This window comes from Elaeis guineensis, chromosome 15, assembly GCF_000442705.2.
Source record: "Elaeis guineensis isolate ETL-2024a chromosome 15, EG11, whole genome shotgun sequence".
In the NCBI taxonomy this organism is placed as follows: Eukaryota; Viridiplantae; Streptophyta; class Magnoliopsida; order Arecales; family Arecaceae; genus Elaeis; species Elaeis guineensis.
This window is the reverse complement of record NC_026007.2, coordinates 59,224,654-59,244,410: the sequence shown is the minus strand read 5'-3', so window position 1 is coordinate 59,244,410 and position 19,757 is coordinate 59,224,654.

Sequence of the window (19,757 nt, the reverse complement as noted above, 5' to 3'; positions counted from 1 at the left end):
GAAGCAAATTGTTGCTGGACAAGATAATTATATGATAACACCTTGTAATTTCTCAATTTATGATTCTATTATCTAGATATTAAATACCGAAAGTTTTTTTAATATTTGTAATTCGTTGTAGGGTCTGCAAATCAGTAGGAGATTTGAAGAAGACGAAAGGTTCCTTAATGTTGGAGATGGAAGATCAGTTTTAGTTTTAGCGTTAGAGACTATTAAGCTAATATTCAAGTCTAATATAATTGTTCTGAGTGAATATCATTTTTGTCCTTCTTTTTTATTAAACATTATTTCTGTAGGCCTCTTGGCTATGTACGGTTATAAAATTTTAATAAAAAAAATAATTTTAATATCATTATAAATGGTATTAATGTAATGAATGAACAGCTGAATAATGATATTTACATATTATCGCAACCTGTTAGTGTAATGTACACATCCAGCAAATGCCCTAAAATTAGTGATGTCTCCGATATCTACCTTTGGCACTGTAGGTTGGTCATGTTAACAAGAACAGAATAAACAGGTTGACACAAGAGAAAATCTTCGAAGTCAATGATTGTGAATCACTTCCAACCTGTGAGTCCTGTCTTCTTGAAAAAATGATCAAGACATCTTTTACTGAAAAAAATGAGTGAGGCAGTGAAGTTCTAGATCTGATAGATACTAATGTATGTGGACCGATGAATACTAGTGTCAGAGATGGATATTATTATTTCATTATGTTTACAGATGACCTATCGAGATATGGGGATGTCTACTTAATGACACATAAGTCAGAATCGTTTGAAATATTTAAACGATTCCGTAATGAAGTAGAAAAATAAAATGAAAAGAGTATTAAAACTCTTTGGTCCGATCGAAGAGGAGAATATCTCTCCAGTGAGTTTCTGATATACTTAGAAGAGAATAGGATTCTTTTGCAATGGATCCCTCCTGAAACACCATAGCATAATGGTATATCAAAAAGGAGAAATCAAACCCTGTTAAACATGGTTCGATCCATGATGGGCTTTGCAAGTCTGCCAATCTCTTTTTGAGGATATGCACTCGAGTTGGCTTATTATATTTTAAATAAAGTTTCAAGTAAGTCTGTAAGTAAAAATCATATGAGATGTGGATAGGACGTAAGCCAGTACTCTCTCACCTTAGGATTTGGAGATGTCTGACTTATGTCAAACATTGAAAACTGACAAGCTTGAACCTAGGTCCGACAAGTATCTGTTTATAGGGTACCCAAAAGAGACCAAGGGATATTACTTCTATGTTGCTGACGAACAAAAAGTGTTCGTCAGCAATAGGACAGTCTTTTTAGAAAAAAAATTCTTGAAGAATGAACTAATGCCTCAAAAATTGAGCTTGATGAAGTTCGATCGGTAGAAGAACCGACACAATCTAGTAAACCCATAGAGTTGAACTTGATTAGATCAAATTCGGAACCTATTATAGAAACATCTTTAAGGAGATCTGATAGAGTATCACGTTAACTGGATAGATACTATGATTTTTTGATCCAGAACGGTGATCCAATTGAACTCGATGAAAACAATGAGGATCTGATCACCTATATGGATGCATGCAAAGATCTGACTTCGATAAGTGCTGGAAGCCATGAAATTCAAAATAAAATCCATGAAAGTCAACAATGTATGGACATTGGTTGACCCACCTAAAGGGGTAAAATCTATAGGATGTAAGTAGATCTTCAAAAGAAAAAGAAGTGTAGACGGAAAGATAGAGATCTATAAAGTCCGTTTGATTGTCAAAGATTACCGTTAGTATTATGGTATTAACTATGATGAGATTTTTTTTTCTATGACAATGCTCAAATTCATTCGGATCATGCTTACGGTAGCATCACATCTGGATTATGAAATCTGACAAATGGATGTGAAAATAGTCTTCCTAAATGGAGAGCTGGAAGAAAAGGTGTATATGATATAACCTAAAAGTTTTATATTCTCAGATGAGTCTAAGGTGTGCCAACTTTAGAGATCTATTTATAGACTTAAGCAGGCATCTCGGAGTTGGAACATACATTTTGATAAAGTGATCAGAACGTATGACTTTATTAAGAATAAAGAGAAATCCTGCATATACAAGTGGGTTAATAACTTGATGATAGTATTTCTTATTTTGTATGTAGATGATATTCTTTTAATCGAAAATGACATCCCTGCATTACAGGAAATAAAAGTTTGATTGTCATCACAGTTCTCCATGAAAAATTTGGAAGAAGCATCCTTCATCCTTAGGATGAAGATCTATAGAGATAGATCTAAAAAGTTGCTTGGATTATCCCAGTAGATGTATATTAATACTGTGCTGAAAAGATTCAGTATGAATAATTTCAAGAAAGGCTATATTTTGATAGATCAAAAAATTTCTCTCTCAAAGAGTGATTGTCCGACAACTCCTCAAGAGAGAGAGCATATGAGTAGAATTTTATATACTTCAGCAGTGGAATCTATTATGTACGTCATGATATGTACACGATCGGACGTGGCATACTTACTAAAGGTAGTGAGCATATACCAGTCTGATCCAGGTGAGAACCACTGGAAAGTCGTAAAGACCATCTTTAAGTATTTGAGAAATAGTAAGGATCAGTGGCTTATATATGAAGAATCTGACTTAAAACTTATGAAATTTACAGACTCCAATTTTTAGCCAGATCATGACGACAGCAAGAGCGTGTCAGGATATATTTATACCGTGAATGATAGAGCAATCTACTGGAAGAGTTTCAAACAGCACACTGTGGTCGATTCTACTTGCGAAGCAAAATATATTGCGGCATCCGATACTGTGAAGAAAGCTATGTAGTTATGAAAGTTCATCAATGAGTTCGGAGTGGCACCCTCCCTTGATGGCCCCATCTTGTTGTACTGCGACAATACTGGCATCATTGCTCAAGCGAAGGAACCAAAGTCATATCAGCAGATCAAGCATATTTTATGCCACTACCATCTGGTTCAAGAGATCGTGGATCGAAGTGACATCGAGCTTCAAAAGATCAATGGAAAGGAGAACCTGACCGATCTATTTATTAAAGCCTTCAGTGTCAAAGAGTTCGAAGACTATAAATCAAAAATAGATATACGATACTGTACCAATTAGCTTTAGTCCAAGTGGGAGTTGTTGAAAATTATATCCTAAAGTCAATCGTCATTCTATTGACGGTTGTGCTTATTATTGTAATTGTATATAAATTATTGAATAAATAAATATTATTTAATTTTTTTATCACAGTGTACATCTTATTTTGAATTTCTGTTATGTGATGAAGTCCTTAGAACTATTTGATTCGATATAAGAGGATATATCATTTAGTTCTTAAATCTTAAGTTCACGACTAAATGATATACTATTATTAGGACGATAGCTATATCAAGTATAGATCATTGTGTGCCATGTATGTTGGTTGTTCTCTTAATCAAGGAGTATGGAGACACTAGCATGGTATGCAAGTGAGATGTAGGAGTACATCTCACTGAACGTAATCAACTACTGAGCACTTTACTGTCAAGAGTAGCTCATGAAGGATATGGGTATAAGTGTCCCTCCAATCTAAGATTACTATGGTGACTTGCAAGCAACTCATTGTGCTTTGGTGCTGGACTATCTGAATTTTTAATTCAGTGATGAAAAATTTTTGGGCACAATCAAGTACTTGAAAAGTCGGTATGTGAGTCAAGATGGAATTGACCCCTCAGAATAAGGAGTTAATGTATCAGTGTGTTTCAATTCAGTAAAATTTTGGCTGGAATAATCCATGTGATGAATTTTAAAAATTGAAATATAATATGGATGACCATATCAGGATTGACCGTTAAACCTTAAGTCATCTTGAGCATTTGGGTCAAAAAGATGAATTATACGGTAACCATATGTCAATAGGTTCTTGAATGATGCTTCACAATTTTTCGACCTATCCGGACATCAGTTATCATTGCTAGATGGTCACTTTAATTGGTATAGAAAGATTGTTCCTATACTACCGACTTAGGTTCGAACTTATGAGATCACACTCAAAAGAAGTTTATATCTGATCACGTGGCTGATCAACGATTAAGAATCATTCTAGGATAAAACAGTCAATTTGATTGATGATTAACCCTATGCAAAAGTTGTAATAAATCAATTCACTAATTGTTGATGAATTGTAGGAGGATTGATTAGTAATTAGATTGCTAATTAGCTCAATTTGATTGAGCATTGAGGTTTGGATCAAATCTAATTGAATTAGATTCAATTTGGTTTGATCCGATTAGGTTATAAGATGACCTAATCGCTAAAGGTGTTCGATTCCTGATTTGATCATGACTTGAGCTCGATTAATTTTGATTTGATTAAAATTTAATCGAGACTATTTACTACCTAATTGGATTAGGTTTAGTGATCCAATTGGGTCTAACCTAATTTGATTGGATTAAGAACCTAATTTGGTTGGATTAAGAATCTAATTGGATGAAAAAATAATTCGAATTCAAGTCCATTGTGCCTTCTTTCTCTGCGCCCTCTTATTCTTTGTAAGAGAAAAAATTTTTTCATGAATTTTTCTCATGTCCAAAAGCTTTTCCATGTCCACATCTAATTCCTTTTGAATTAGAAATTGGTTGGTTTAAATTTAAGTTCAAATAGATTTGAATTTGAATAAAAATCTAGAGTCCAAATTGAGTTGGACTTTTCTCTTCGCACCATCGCCTTTCTCCACGTATAAAGTATTTTTGTGTGAGATTTTTTGCACCATTCTAATGTTGGTCGACTTCTCTTTGAGTTCATAAGATGAGAATAAAGTTTGGTTCAAAATTTAATTTAAATTTGATTTGAATTGATGATAAGGATCAACCAACATTTGAAATTAAACCGAAACTATCTTTTCCTTATCTTTGTCTTCCATGGGACGCCACCCTTAAGAAAGGATCAATTTTGTGTGAGATTAGAAGTGATTTTTGGTGTGAGAAATTTGAGAGTTGGGGCATGAAAAGTTGAGAGTGGGTTGGGCTTCCGTGCGTGAGAAACAGAGGAAGTGTTCTTCCTCTCGGGCGTGAGGTGTAGGGTCTAGGGTTTCAACTCTAGATTTTGTAAAAAAAAAATGCAATAGTGATTCTTGTTCAATCTCCCACCCCACCACCTCCTTGTAAAGTTTCGTCTTCTGATCTAGTGGAGTCCGGAAGATCCGAAGAGAGGAGCTTGGATCAGCCATCTGAGCCTTCGATGCGAGCTAACACTCCCACGAAGGAAGATCCAATCAGGACTTCGAGTGGATGATCTGTAGAGCCCAGACGATCTGTGCGGCTGCTCGGTATCAGTGAGAGCTTTGTAAGATGTCTACCAGCAATGGAGATCATCGATCTATAAAAAGATGATGAGTTTTGAACTCAACCGATGTGATCCAAAGGTTAGATCAGATTCAGGACATCAATGTGATCGATGCAGTTTTTTATTTTATATCAGATTTTACATATAAATTTTTCATATCATAGATTCTTAATTGGTAGTTTAGATCTGATCCAAGGCATGTTTAGAAGATTAAAATGTTTAATTTTTTATTTTTTATTATAAAATTTTAAAAATACATGCTTTAAACTATCCATTTTTCCTTCATCTAAACCTCCTCTTCTTCTTCACTTTTGCTATTCTAAATGTTTTCTAATTCTCTAAGTAGGTTTCTGTAATGTTTCTTTAGAATTTCACAGATTTGATGGAAAATATATAGCTAGAAAATATATAGCTAAATATCATGTTCTAATTGATTAGAATGATGCTAAAATTGACTAGTAAGTTGTTGACTATCACCATATTTTTTTAGTATGCTTTCTGTTGACATTAATGGACTAAATAGGTTTATTACCAACAACATTATTGTTATTTATAATTGCTTTTTCATCTACTGCTATGATAATAGTGCTATTGTCTTCCTCTCTTGTTATGTTTTATGTCAAGCTTGTTGAGTCTCGATTTATTAGTCATTTTATGGCTATTTAGAGATAATAGTTTGCTCTATTACTTGATCTGTACTTATTTGTCAATTGTAAGTTGCTGGTTGTCACTATTATTTGTGGACTCTACCTTCATTGTGACAAATTAGTTAACTGTTCGTTATCAATCAGTTTACTGAGTATTAAGCAAGTTATAAAGGTTAAACAACATATATAGGTTTCTTGTTCGACCTGATCTATTTATTGAATAGGTTAAACAGGCTGAATTGGCTTACTTATTAATCACGATAGATTTAGATTTTAAATTTTGATTTGTTTAATAAATAAATCAGATTTAGATCTGAAAATTTCTTATCCGATCTATATCAGACCCTATCCAATATGATTGTCATTTGCCACCCCCAGTTTGGCTCACCAATTGGATTCTAATATGTATATGTATTAAAATAGAGGCTCCATCTTAATAGAGCTCTCCATCCCCGGCATGTCCAAATAATATTGCTTTCTATCAAACAATAATTAACTCCATGTGGAAACTCTTTTTGGGTGGAGAATAGCGCGGGAGGAAAAAATGGAAGGGTATTTTCCTCCACTTACTTTCTAAACATATGGAGTTTGGGTGAGCATGCCATGACAAGATAGCTTAAGATCCAATATGTGGTAGGGATAGCAACCAGCCATCTGTGACAGCATGAATAAAAAAAGAATAAAAATAAAATGGGGTGGGCATCGAGAGGGAAATATGGGGCTGATTTCTTATTTTGCTATATTTTTTCTAATGCCCATCTTAAAGTAAAAATCCAAAAGTTAGAGGCTTCTCTAACTAATAGAATCATTGGTCTTATAATTAAAAAAATAAAGAAAAAAAAAATCATACATAGTATCTTTTTTTTCTCGTCAAACCTCTCCTTTCATTCTCTTTCTCATCAAGCCATCTCTTTCGTCCATAAGATCTTTATTATCCTTTTCAAGTTCTTTTTCTTTCTCTGAATTTCTCTCTCTTTTTCAAAATCTTTGCACTTAAAAATTCATGGAATCTAAGAAATGTGATATGTATACAATTTCTTATGTTAGACAAAGCTAGAAAACTGTGCACTATATATTAGTATTGATTAAATCATATTCTGGATATTATATATTGGTTTAATTAGAGATGCATATTTGCTTGCTAAATGACTTAATTTGCTTAGTATATATTATATAGTCATATAGTATGTATAAATAAAAAGTATGCTTAAAAAATTATATATCAATTTATTTGAAGGTATGTCTTGAATCACAGCTTAGTGTATATTAGAAAAGTTTACAGTATCAGAAAGTAGATAAAGATATCATCTAACTATATAGTATATTTGATGAATATGATGTTCTACAAATTATATATCAATTTATCTGAATATATATATTAAGTTGTTAAATGATTAATTTATTAAATATATATTATTTTATTATATATTTAATATTAGTAAATATGATAAAAATTATGTATTGATTTATCTAAAGATAATATAACTTATTAGATGATTAATTTACTTAGTGTATGTATCACCTAGCTACGTAGTATAGAGTGGTAAAGAACATATTATGAAAATAAGAAAAAAAAATGATACGACACATGATTTCCTTCTTGTTTTTTGATTTTGTTTAATTATTGGGAAGTTCTTTGGGTTTCTGTTTTATAAGATGGACAATAGGAAGTGCTCGCCTCATATAATATTTGTTCATAAAAAAATATTATCAATGGCAACATGATTTGTGGGCCTTTTGTGGGCCTGCACATCTCCGCCACGTAATGAATTGTGGAAGAGTAGAAGATACTCGACACCGAAAATAGAAAAACTAGGATGGCTTATATAGAATAACTAATTTTGAGCCCACATTTTGCTCATGGATTCTAGCGTTCTAAATTATATAATAAATTATTTTTTAAAAAAAATATACATAAATAATAAAATAATATTTATTTAAATTTTTGATATCAATTCATATTCTCAACTACATATAAGAGTAAAATTTTATTGTAAAAAAATAATAATATCAAATTTTAAAAATATCATTTAAGTCACGTAAGTAAACTTTAATAATATTATATTTTAATTAAATATTTGAAGAATTAAAAATTATTAGATAGAAGAGTTTAAACATATGGTATATTATAGATTAATTTTAATTCAAATAATATTTATAGTTGATAATATGCTGCTTACATAGATAATCTAAAGAGTTAATTCATCTATTTTTAATTTTTATTTTTATATACATGTGTGTAGATCGAGCACTTGGTGTACCGTAGAATATATTCTCTCCTCACGTTTTTACCTGCCTAACCCCCACACGGACCTCTCCTACCTTTCTCCTAAATTAGCTTCGTTAATCAATTATGGACTCTGTTGGGACTCGTGACAACCCTGCATGGATGATGCAGAAAAATAGAAAAATAGACATACACGTAATGTTGTGAGAGAGAGAGAGAGAGAGAGAGAGAGAGAGAGTCATGGGTGCATGGATGCTTCAGAAAAATAAAAAAATAGACATACTGGGTAATGTTGTGGGAAAAAGAAAATCTCATTAGTTGTTATAAATGTCATAAATAACTACCAGCCCCCAAACCCCGCACCCCGCCCCCCCCCCGCCAATTCCTCTTCTTTCAAATTTTAAATATAAAATTAAAATGCTTGCCAGGCTGCGGTCCAGGACCTCAACCCTTCACAGTTCACTGGCCTACGGGAGCAATGAAGTGCATCTAAACCTTTGCCTGCTGGAGCTAGGTGGCTAGTCCGTATGGTCAAGGCTTAGTTATAGTTTTTTTTTTTTTTTTTGGAAGGCCGATCATTCGTATAATTTTAGTGTGAATACATCTGAAGTGTAAGAAAATAAAAAAACTTTAAGTAGCTTAGGGATCTCATTCATATGAGTACGTAACGACGGTCCAAAGTACTTTGCAACAAAAGCAGCCATTCAGCCAGTTGCCAAGTTCACCTCCGAGAGATATGCTTGATAGAAAAGTCCATACAGCCAAACAGTGAGGCCGTTATGTCCCGTAGAAAGGGTTAGATGATATCATCTAACATACACTTTCGGATCCGAGCAATCACCATAACTGAGTCATCCATAATAATCAGATGGTCGGCATGAAGGATCCAATGAGCATAAGTGATCCCTACCCACACTGCATGAAACTCCATATAAGGATCGAGGGTTTATGGGGATGAGTGCCCACAACTGCTACAAGTCTGGAAGTAGGATTGTGGATTATAGAACTGGCACATCCACTTCTTTTTCTGATACTGTCATCAAAATTGACCTTGAGATATATCAAAAAAAGGGCCTCTGTAGTGATAAACATCCAACGAGATACTGCATGAACAAGATGGGGCCCTAGGTCTCTCAAGGTTTTGGTTGCTGTTAGTTATGGTCTTCAAGCAAGTACAATTTTTCAAGCACAATGCCTATATATATGAACCAAAAGTCTACTTCAGTATATCGTGCCCAAGGAAATTTGAAACCCAATCTGTGACGGACCACATGCAAGAGTGACAAGCTGCTAATGGCAGATAGTGTGCTTGCATAACAATTTTATGCAACATACCGAGCTAATTTTCTACACTAAAAACCTAATATATCAGATGTTACGGTCCGATCAGTCAAACTCATAAGATCAGACCGGCTATTGAGAGGTGCTCTTTAGCGCATGATGGCCTGCCACTATTGCAGAGGGAGTGAAGACTTTAATCCCACATCGACTGTTCAGTTAGGCCACTTTGTCTTATAAGGCTTCAAAACCCTCCAATCCCTTGAGAGGCGCCTTTTGGTTTGCGCAACGCGGTCTCGAAGGATAAAGCTGTATGGAGATCCCATGGGAACTCTCAAAGCAGACAATACCTTCCATGCAGGTAGCGCTGCTTTATGCCCACATGACTATAGGCACGTCTCGGGAGCCGGTCCGACCTTATGAGCCTGGCTGACCGTGCCGTAATATTTATGGCCCATGCAGGTCTCTTTCCAACAGAAAAGGTCCTCTGACTGGCGGGGCTATTATTGCAGAGGAAGTGGGGAGTTTAGTCCCACATCAGCTGTTTAGTCAGGCAATTTTGTCTTATAAGGTTTCAAAACCCTCTATCCTTTGAGAAATGCCTTTTGGCCCGCACAATGCGGTTTTAAAGGACAAAGCCATGCGGAGATCTCACGAGGATGCCCAAAGTGGATAATACCTTTCATACAGGTAAGGCCATCTTATGTCCACATGACTATACATGCATTCCAAGAGTCGGTTCGATCTTATGAGTCTGATTGATCTAATCGTAACATCAGACATTGATAGGCTTGGAGGGAGACCACCTTCCATAGTTTTTCTTCTGTACCGTTTTATTACTCCACCTCCGTTCCTACTAATGTACATAACGCACAAGTTTTCTCAAGAACCACGTATCGGATGGAAAAAAGGAGAGCGGAACTTTGTTTACTCTGACTAATGCTGCAAGCTAGCCGACCCCCTTGCCACCTGGTGTAAAAGGGTTAGTATCACTCGTCGGTTTTAAAGTTTCAAACCTTCGTGTGCACATAATGAACACCCGAAAATATTTTCCTTTTTCCCCCAAAAAAATTCTTACTTTTTTTTTTGATAGAAGAAATTCTTTCTTTTTTTTGAAAATAAACATTGTTGAGGGCGACAACTAGGATTTTTTTTAAATATTATTTTTTAAATATTTATTTCTTAATTTATTTTTTTAATTTATTTTTTAAAATACGATAGTTTGGATAAGATGGTATGGACGTGACGAAACCGCATGTTCAACATGCAGTTTTTGCTTAAAATCGCATATTGAACATGCAGTCTCAAAGGACGTAGATAAAAATTTAAAATTTTAATTTAATATTAAATTTAAAATTGAAACTGCATGTTGAAAATGTAATTTCAGTCAAAATGCATCTTCAACATGCGATTTTTTCTCTTTTCTTTCTTTTTTTTCCTTCTCCCATGCAGGCTTTTTTTTTTTTCACTCAGCTCTACCAAGGAGCGCAAACAGAGGGGTGCGGGTGGGTGCCGGTGCTTGCGCGGAGCCATGGGAGCTCAGATTCACCAGGACTGGGGGAGGGAAGGGGAGGAGATGGCGGTGGGACGGGGCTGCGGAGGGTGCGGGAGATGCCCGGGGCTGCGGAGGGTGCGCGAGACGCCCGGGGCCGGAGAGGGGAGAGGAGGGGGGTTGGTAGCGTCGAAGTCGAGGGAGGGAAGGGAGTTTGGTGGTCGCGCAGAGCCAAATGCGGTGCGGATGGCCGCGACCTGAACCTCACCTGACAGCCGCAGATCGACAAGGGCGATGGGTGGGAGGTCGCGGTGGGAGGAAAGGAAGGGAAGGGGGTCGGCAGGAGGAAGGGAAGGAGAAAAAAAGATAAAAAAAAATATTAATAATATTTGAAGTCACAGATAAAAGAAGAAAAAAATATTAATTTTAAAATAATAATAAAAATATTATTTTTTCAAAATAAAATTTTAAAAATAATATTTTTATTATTAATTTAAAAATAAAATTTGTATAATAACATATTATTTTAAAATTTTATTTCAAAAAATTAATAATAAAATATTATTTTTAAAATAGTAATAATAAATATTATTATAAATTATTATTATTTTATTAATAATAAAATATTATTATTTTTTGATTACTAATAAAATATTATTATTTGATTAACAATAAAATATTATTTTAGTGATAAAATAATAAAATTATTATTATTATATGATTAATAATAAAATATTATTATTATAAAAGGGAAAGGTAAAAAAATAAAAAATAAAATAATATTATTATTTAAGTTATTATTATTAATAAAATAATAATTTTTTTTTGTCTTCTTTTCGCCTCTCTTGATCTCGGCGAATGCATACCTTCTGTCCTCCACCTGTGCCTCCTCCATTCTCTATCCGCACTCGTACCAACTATTAGTACTCCTTCATTTGATTCCGCCATCGCTCCCTTGCTCGCCAATGGTACCCCCACCACCATCTCCCAATTGAGAGAGATAAAAAAGCCCACAGATGCTCCACTTACCCATTATCATTTTTATATAATATTTATTTTTTAAAAATAATATTTTTTATTATTATTTTCATCTCTTCTCCCTCCCCTATTTTTATTTTTTAAAATATTATTTTTTTATTTTTTAAAATACTACTTTATTATTATTTAAAAATAATATTTTTATTATAATTTTAAAAATAATATTTTTTAAAAAATAATATTTTATTATTAATTTTTGAAATAAATTTCTATTTCAAAATAATATTTTATTATTAATAATAAAATAATAATAATAATAAATATTTTTTTCTCTCCTCTCTCCAAATTTTTTTCTTTTTTTTATCTTTTTTTTCCTTCCCTTCCTCCCACCACCGCACAACCGCACCCCTTCCCCTCTGCCCTCGCCGATCCCTTTCCCTTCCTCTCGTCATGACCTCCCCCCACCACCCTCGCCGATCTATGGCTGCCTGATAAGGCCCAAGGCGTGGCTGTCCATGCCGCACCCACTGCGGCCCCGCCCCACTGCCATTCATGCCGCATCCACCGTCCGTGCCGCATCTGACTCCGCACGACCACCAAACCCTCTCCCCTCTCCTCCTCGGCTCCAATGCCACCAACCCTCCTCTCCTCCCCTCCCTGATCTTGAGCACCTCTCGTGTCTTCTGCACCCCACGCGGCCACCCCCCGCACCCTCCACGGCCTCGTCCTACCGCCATTCACTTCCCTTCCCTCTCTGGGCCCCGGCGAATCCAAGCCCCCACGGCTCTATGCGAGCACCAACAACTATCCGCACCCCTCCGTTCGTACTCCACGATAGAGCGGAGTGAAAAAAATTATACAAAAAAAAAAGAGAAAAAAAAAATCGGACGTTGAAAATACGGTTTCACTGAAACCGCACCTCCAACATGATTTTTCAATTTTAAATTTAATATTAATTTTTTTATCCACATCATTTGAAGCCGCATTTTCACCATGTCCATGCTACCTCATCCAAACTATCATATTTTAAAAAATAAATTAAAAAATAAATATTTAAAAAATAATATTTTAGAAAAAAATCCCCGACAACTAACCAGTATCTTTCCGGAACAATTCTATGTTGGTTCTAAAATTTTAAACCTTCGCGTCCACGGCCACCAAAAAAGGAAAAAAAAAATTTTGATGTGCACGTAATTATGAACACCTCAAAATGAACGACAGTTCTAGGATTTCTAGGTTGTAAAATTCAAACCCTCATGTGCACATAATGAACACAAAAAAACATTTTCCTTTTTCTCCCGAAAACTCTTTTGTCTTTTTTTTTTTTTTTTTTAAGTGAGGACCGCCAGCTAACCAACACGTATGATGTAGCTTTATAGGACAACAGTTTTAGGATTGCTTACTAAAAAGCATTCTATAACAGGAATTCCTTTGCTGAGGAAGAGAGAGAAGGAAAGCTGTTCCTTATATCATTTAAGAAAGAAGGAAATAGAGAGGGTCCTATTCAAACACAAAATAGGTGAAAATTTCTAAGGTAGACCGAGTCTACCTAATAATTTGGTAAAACTGTCCCACCTATCACCCTTAGCTAACATTTTTACACTTGCCTCTTTCCCTCTGATTACATTACTAACTTTATAGTTGTTATATTATTTGACTAGTTGTAACTCTAGCATATATAATTGAAATTTATTTGATTAAATCTATCAGGATGTACCCACGATAACATGCATTAAGATTTGTTTTAGTTGTTTTAATTGATCTGGATGTTGACTAAAGATAAGCTTCCGATAAACTGATAAAGATATTTTAACCTCTACATGATCATTTTGGATAACATTTAGATATCGTCTATTTCAATCATTATTATTGTGACTGATTCATATGGATGATGTACGTTATAAAAAGATATTCTCTATGGACTTGGTCCCCAACTTACTCATCCGAGAGCTTGTAACATACTCTCCATTGAATATACTAGATTTTGAGATTGAAAATTTAAGGTGCTACTTGATTCTCTTGTGATTGCAGGGAGTTGCAGGCTGTTTCGACAAGCTGATTGGAGAGACCTTGGACGGCTTTGATTCTTCGTGTAAGTGATTGTTTCGACAGGCTAGAGAAATTCTAGACGGCTTCGATTCTTCATATAAATTTTATTATCTTATAAAGTTCATATATATATATATATATATATGTGTATGTATGTATATATGTATGTATTTATCTAGGTATGTATTTATCTAGGTATAATGGTATATATATGGCAGAAGAGAGGGTAACCCTTGATTGAGAGTTAAAAAATGTGGAAATGCAATGCCCCAGGCATCGGACTGTGTTTTTCACCTTGCAATCGTGGGAAAGAGCTTGGCCCACATTCGACGTGAAACGCGTCGGCTTATAGCCAGTTAGCACGTACCCGTTAACTTGATGGGCCGAGTTGCGCGGGTTCGTTTAAATGTGGGACCAAATAAGACGGCCTACTTGGTGCATTACTATTTATAAGATACAATTGGGCTTAGGCAGATTTTATCAACAAGATAAGTCCAATTTTACATTAAAAGGATGTACAACTTTTTTGGAGTTTCTGTCGTGGTTTAGAATGCTAAACCAAATCATAAGTCTACTCATTTAATCTCGGCATGTTTCGATTAAATTCAACTCCTATGGCCCACTTGCTCCTCTAATTTGTATGTATTTAGTATCTTAAAGATTTACCCCCTTGGTGGTGGTAATCGTTTGCGTCTAGTAATTGGTAGAATTGACCTATATGTGGCTTGGACCTGATTGATCATATTGTGCCCTGTGAAGTTTTATAACATAGGTGACTGCTTTGAAATTTTTCAATCAACAAGTGAAAAGGCGCATTGGCTTAGATTTTATATGAAAATTCTAATAGTGCATCTTGGCTGGGTTCATTAAAGAGTTCGATATTGTTGCATTGATATTAGTGTTGGAAGAAGCAGGTCTGTTTCTTCAAAACTCAGTAAAACAGGTCCATTTAATTTGGGATTTGCAGTTCTCCTTTCAGATTAAGCACTTTCATTTGCTCCTAAAAAAATTTAAATATCAAACACCTTTGGTGGTTATTTGAAAAAATTTATTATTATTATATTACACCAAATACTTATTTCTGATTTCTACAATTCTCTTCTTGCTCTTGCCTTGATGGTTAAAACATTAATGTTTCTTCCTTGTTCTTATATAATATGATCAATTTTTTAAAAAAAATCTCATTTTGCGTCCTAAAAAATTAAGGGTGCAATCAAGTCTAACTAAGTTCAATAACTAAAGACTTGAGGCCGACTTAATTCAAAATCTTTAGACTTGAAACTTAACTTAAAATTGATCGAGCCTTAACATCCAATCCTCTCTCAGTAAATAATCCCATAATAGGATCTCAATAAATTATGGTGTTTGATTTTGAAGTCGAGAAAATAGATGGTCTGACGCAACCGTTGGTATAAAGGGCTATCAAACTTTTAAACCCTCACCAAGGACAAACTACAAATTAACAAAATTGGATTGAAGAATTAATTTTTTCTTTAAAGGGAAAGTCCTCCGAGGCAATATTCTAATTGTACTAAAAGTTGGTAAATTGAAACATTAATTATAAAGGGATTATGTAGCATCACTACACATGCATAAGCAAAGAGCCAGAGGAGGGGTAGGAGTGTAAGGCATATACTGCAAAATATCTTATGATTAAGATTTTGTTTGAAATTATCGTTGGTAGTAGAGTTTTTGAAGTTTTTGAAAATATAATTTTTGATAAATAAAATTTTTTGAAGTAGAACTTTTACAAAAAGCTATTTGCTGTTTGGTAATCATATTGATAAAATGCTTTACGAAAAGCAAAATAACTTTTCGACGTTAATCAGAAAATACTTTTGGAAAAAACTTCAAAATATAATTTTTTTCAAATAGATTTTTTCAACTTTCTGATAAAATCAAAACAACTTTCCGACAGATTTACCAAACACCACTGTATCACTCCAAAGTACTTTTTGAGAACCAAAAAGTATTTTCTGACACTCTAAAAGCTTAACCAAATATGACCTAAATCTGGTATTCTGTCAGGGCTAGCCTTAGAATTGGGTGCACCATCAATGGCATAGCCCTTTGTAAGGTGAGCCTATAGGCTTCCTCCATATCCAACTTCTCCACCATCTGACCCTCTGGTAAGGCCCAATTAAAAGTATGCACCAATGTTAGCTATCATGAACTGGACCATCCTTATACCTAGGCTTATGCCGGCACCAAATGGAATGATCCCAAAATCATTCCCCTTCACATCCACGTGATCATAGCCGCCGCCTGGGAGGAACCGGGCAGGCTGGAACTCGAGCGGGTCATGCCACACGGCCAGGTCACATACGATGGCCCATACATTCACTAAGAGAGTTGCACCCTTTGGAATGTGGTAGCCAGTGACCTCGCAAGCTTCTGAGGACATGCGGGGAACGGAGAGTGGTGTTGATGGGTGGAGCCGGAATGTCTCTCTGCTGGTTGCCTGAATGAAGGGAAGATTGGGCAGGTCTGACCCGCAGATGAGCCGGTCTCGGCCCACAACAGAGTCGAGCTCAAATTGAGCCTTCCTGAGGATGCCTGGTTGCTTGGTGAGTTCTATCAAGGCCGTCTCTGTCCCTGCCGTGAATAAGTTCTGCGACAACAAAACAGTTCTCATCCGTAGCGTTTGGTTGCTTGGAATAAGGTAGAATAAGAGCTTATTCCATCTTATTCCTTCAAACACACTATGAAATGGTAGTGAGGCCCATGAATTTTATAATTCTAATCAAAGATGTATTAATAGCACTTTATTTTCTTCCATCTGGTTTAAGCTATTATATGTTTCACCATGAAATAGTTTATTTTAGGAAAATGGCGATAAAAAATTTCATCCATCAAATTTTTTTTAATTCGAGTTATTGTTTGGTCAAAAGGCCAGGCAACCAGTGGAGATCCAAGCAAACCGGCTTTCCCTTCTGACCCGTGGTTCTTGACAGTATAACTTGGTAGCTTTCAGTTGGGAAAAGCTAGGCTCACGCCTCGGAGTCCGGTTTTCCACGACGTTGAACAGCGGCCGGTAGGTCGGGGCATTAAGTCCAAACTTTTATAGAAAAAGTCAATATACCAGAGCTTAAGCTGTTGCCAATTAAAGATTGTAATTTATAATTCGATCCATCAATTTAATTCACAAATGATATATTTTAAATAAATTTATTTTGACATAAACATATCAATGCATCCAGTCATATTTATTAAATAAATTGAGTTTAAATTTAAATCTTTGATCCATTTAATTAATTTTGATCCATTTAATAATTAAATCGAATTATAATTTGACCCATTTAATCTAGTTAAAACTTATTTAATATGTTTAAAATTTGTTTAAGCTGTTTTTGATTTGTTTAATCTAACTAATTTAATCTTTTTAATCCATTTAACTGAACATACATCGATCAGATTATCTGTTTGATAAATATATCGGATTCGGATTTAAATTTTTGATTTATTTAATAAACTGATCAAACTTAAATTGATTAATTTTTAATCTAATTTGCATCCAACTTGACTTGTATTTGAACCATCGGTCCAATTAGCACCCCTATTGCCAATGCCTTTCAAGGGGGGAGAAAAAGTCAGACAACAAAGCCTGAGCTTATTGGCTTAGACTTGGACTAGGGGGGACATGCATCATTATCCAACCGTTATTAGACAAACTAAAGCCTAGAACTTCTATATAGAGTGGCTTTATTTTTATGCAGACACATATGAATGCATATCAAATTAGAGGAAGCAATGCTTGACTGTTTAATCTATGTAAGTTGATTCAATCTATTATAAGTCAGGTCAGATTAACTATTTATTAAATGGCCAGGTTCAGATTTAGATTTTTGATCTGTTTAACAAACTGGATGGATCTGAAATGATGGATTTTTTTTTTTTCTCTATCCTATATTCGATTCGAATTTTGTACTTGAGCCGGTTGGAACTGAATGCCAGTCAAATTGAAAGATGCTACCTCCAGCTAAGGCCTTTCTCAGTCCTAAAAAACTAAATCAACCGCTTTACATGCTCTTGTGCGCAGGGGCGGCTCAACATCTTTGGAGGTCTAAAGCTAAAAATGAAGGCGGGGCCAGGGAGGGGCCTTCTTCCGGGCTCCGGCTTTCGAGAAACGAAGGCGGATCGGCGGGCCGCCGGCCCGGCGCACAATCGGGGCGGAGGGGGAGTGTCGAAAAACAAAAAAAAATGAAGAAACTTACCGGTGGAGGCCGGGGATGGATTGGGATGTCGGAGGCGGAGGCTGGAGGGGGAGTGTCGAAAAACAAAAAAAAATGAAGAAACTTACTGGTGGAGGCCGGGGGGGTGGATCGGGACGTCGGAGGCAGAGACTGGATGTCTGGACCGGGACGCCGGAGGCGGAAGGCGGAGGCTGGACCGCGATGCCAGATGCACGCGAGCGGGGGGCCTCCTGGGGGCGGGGGCCTAAGGCAAGGGCTTCGGTGGCCTTACCCTTCAGCCCCCCTTGCTTGTGCGCCATTGCTAAAAGAAAAGCAGCCTACGGGTACCAGATTTTGCATTGAAATTTGAAAAAAAAAAAAAAAAGGATTTCGTAATTGATAGAGCATGGAGTTATTCCATAGTCTTGCCCAAGGAGCAGTTCTAGGTGTTGTTTGAGAGAGAGAGAGAGAGAGAGAGAGAGAGAGAAGGGATCTTGTGATAAAGAGCGGTGCAGGGCTCCTGTAAATGCACACCTAGAATTATAACCCTTGAATTCCTATCACCCAAGAAAGAGTTTACATATATAATTGATATGGAGATGTATAATGTAATTGAACGATCGGACATAAACTTATTAATACTTGCTGTTTCTTGTGCTTCAAAGTTCAAATATTAGGTTCAAATTGTATCTTTTGTGAGAAAGAACGATTAATCTTCTTTTGTGACATTAATTATTAGATTGTATTCTGTATAAATTTCAAAATATTTTAAAGGGGTATTTGGTTCGCAATCGGAATCAGAATAGGAATGAAAATCGAAACGTCTTGAAATCGAAATCGGAACGACCAAATCTTTCGAAGTGTTTGGTTCATGACCGGAATCGAAATCGAAATCAAAATTGAAATGAAAATTTGAATCCATAAAGAATAGTAGGAATTGAGTTCTATACAGATTGAATCATTCTCATTCCATTCTAGAATCGAAATCGGAATGGGACTCCTTCCAACCAAATGGTTGGAATGAGAGCCATCCATTTCGATTTCGATTCCAGACTCTCACTCTTCCCAACCAAACATCTTTTAAGTTTAATTTATCTTTGCGTAAAAAACTTGAGACAAAAATTATACGATCAAAAGATGAACCTTGCAAAAGAACGTGAATGCTTCTTTCGCAGAGATATAAGCAGAACCCTCAACTATTCTATTTTTAGTTGAGAAACGATTTCAATCAATTGTAATTTCTGTAGAAACATCTATAAGCCCGTATGCTATGCTGAAAACAAGTGTTTCTACATATCCATTCACTTTCCCATACAGAAATGTGTATGGAATACCATCAGATTTGGAGATCAAAGGAAGACCTCCCACACCGCGCCGAGAAGAGAGAGAGAGTGAAGCAGAATACTGAATACGAGAAAAGCTTGGCATGAGCTAATGACGGTGGTTTATTGGGTGGGAAAATTCTGTGTGTACCATGATGGTATACAAAATCCAATGTAGAGTGTATTATTTTATATTATTAATTCATATAATCATCGTTTTTCAATACATATTTACTTTCTGCAGTTCCATCTCTTGGTTTGAAAATTTTA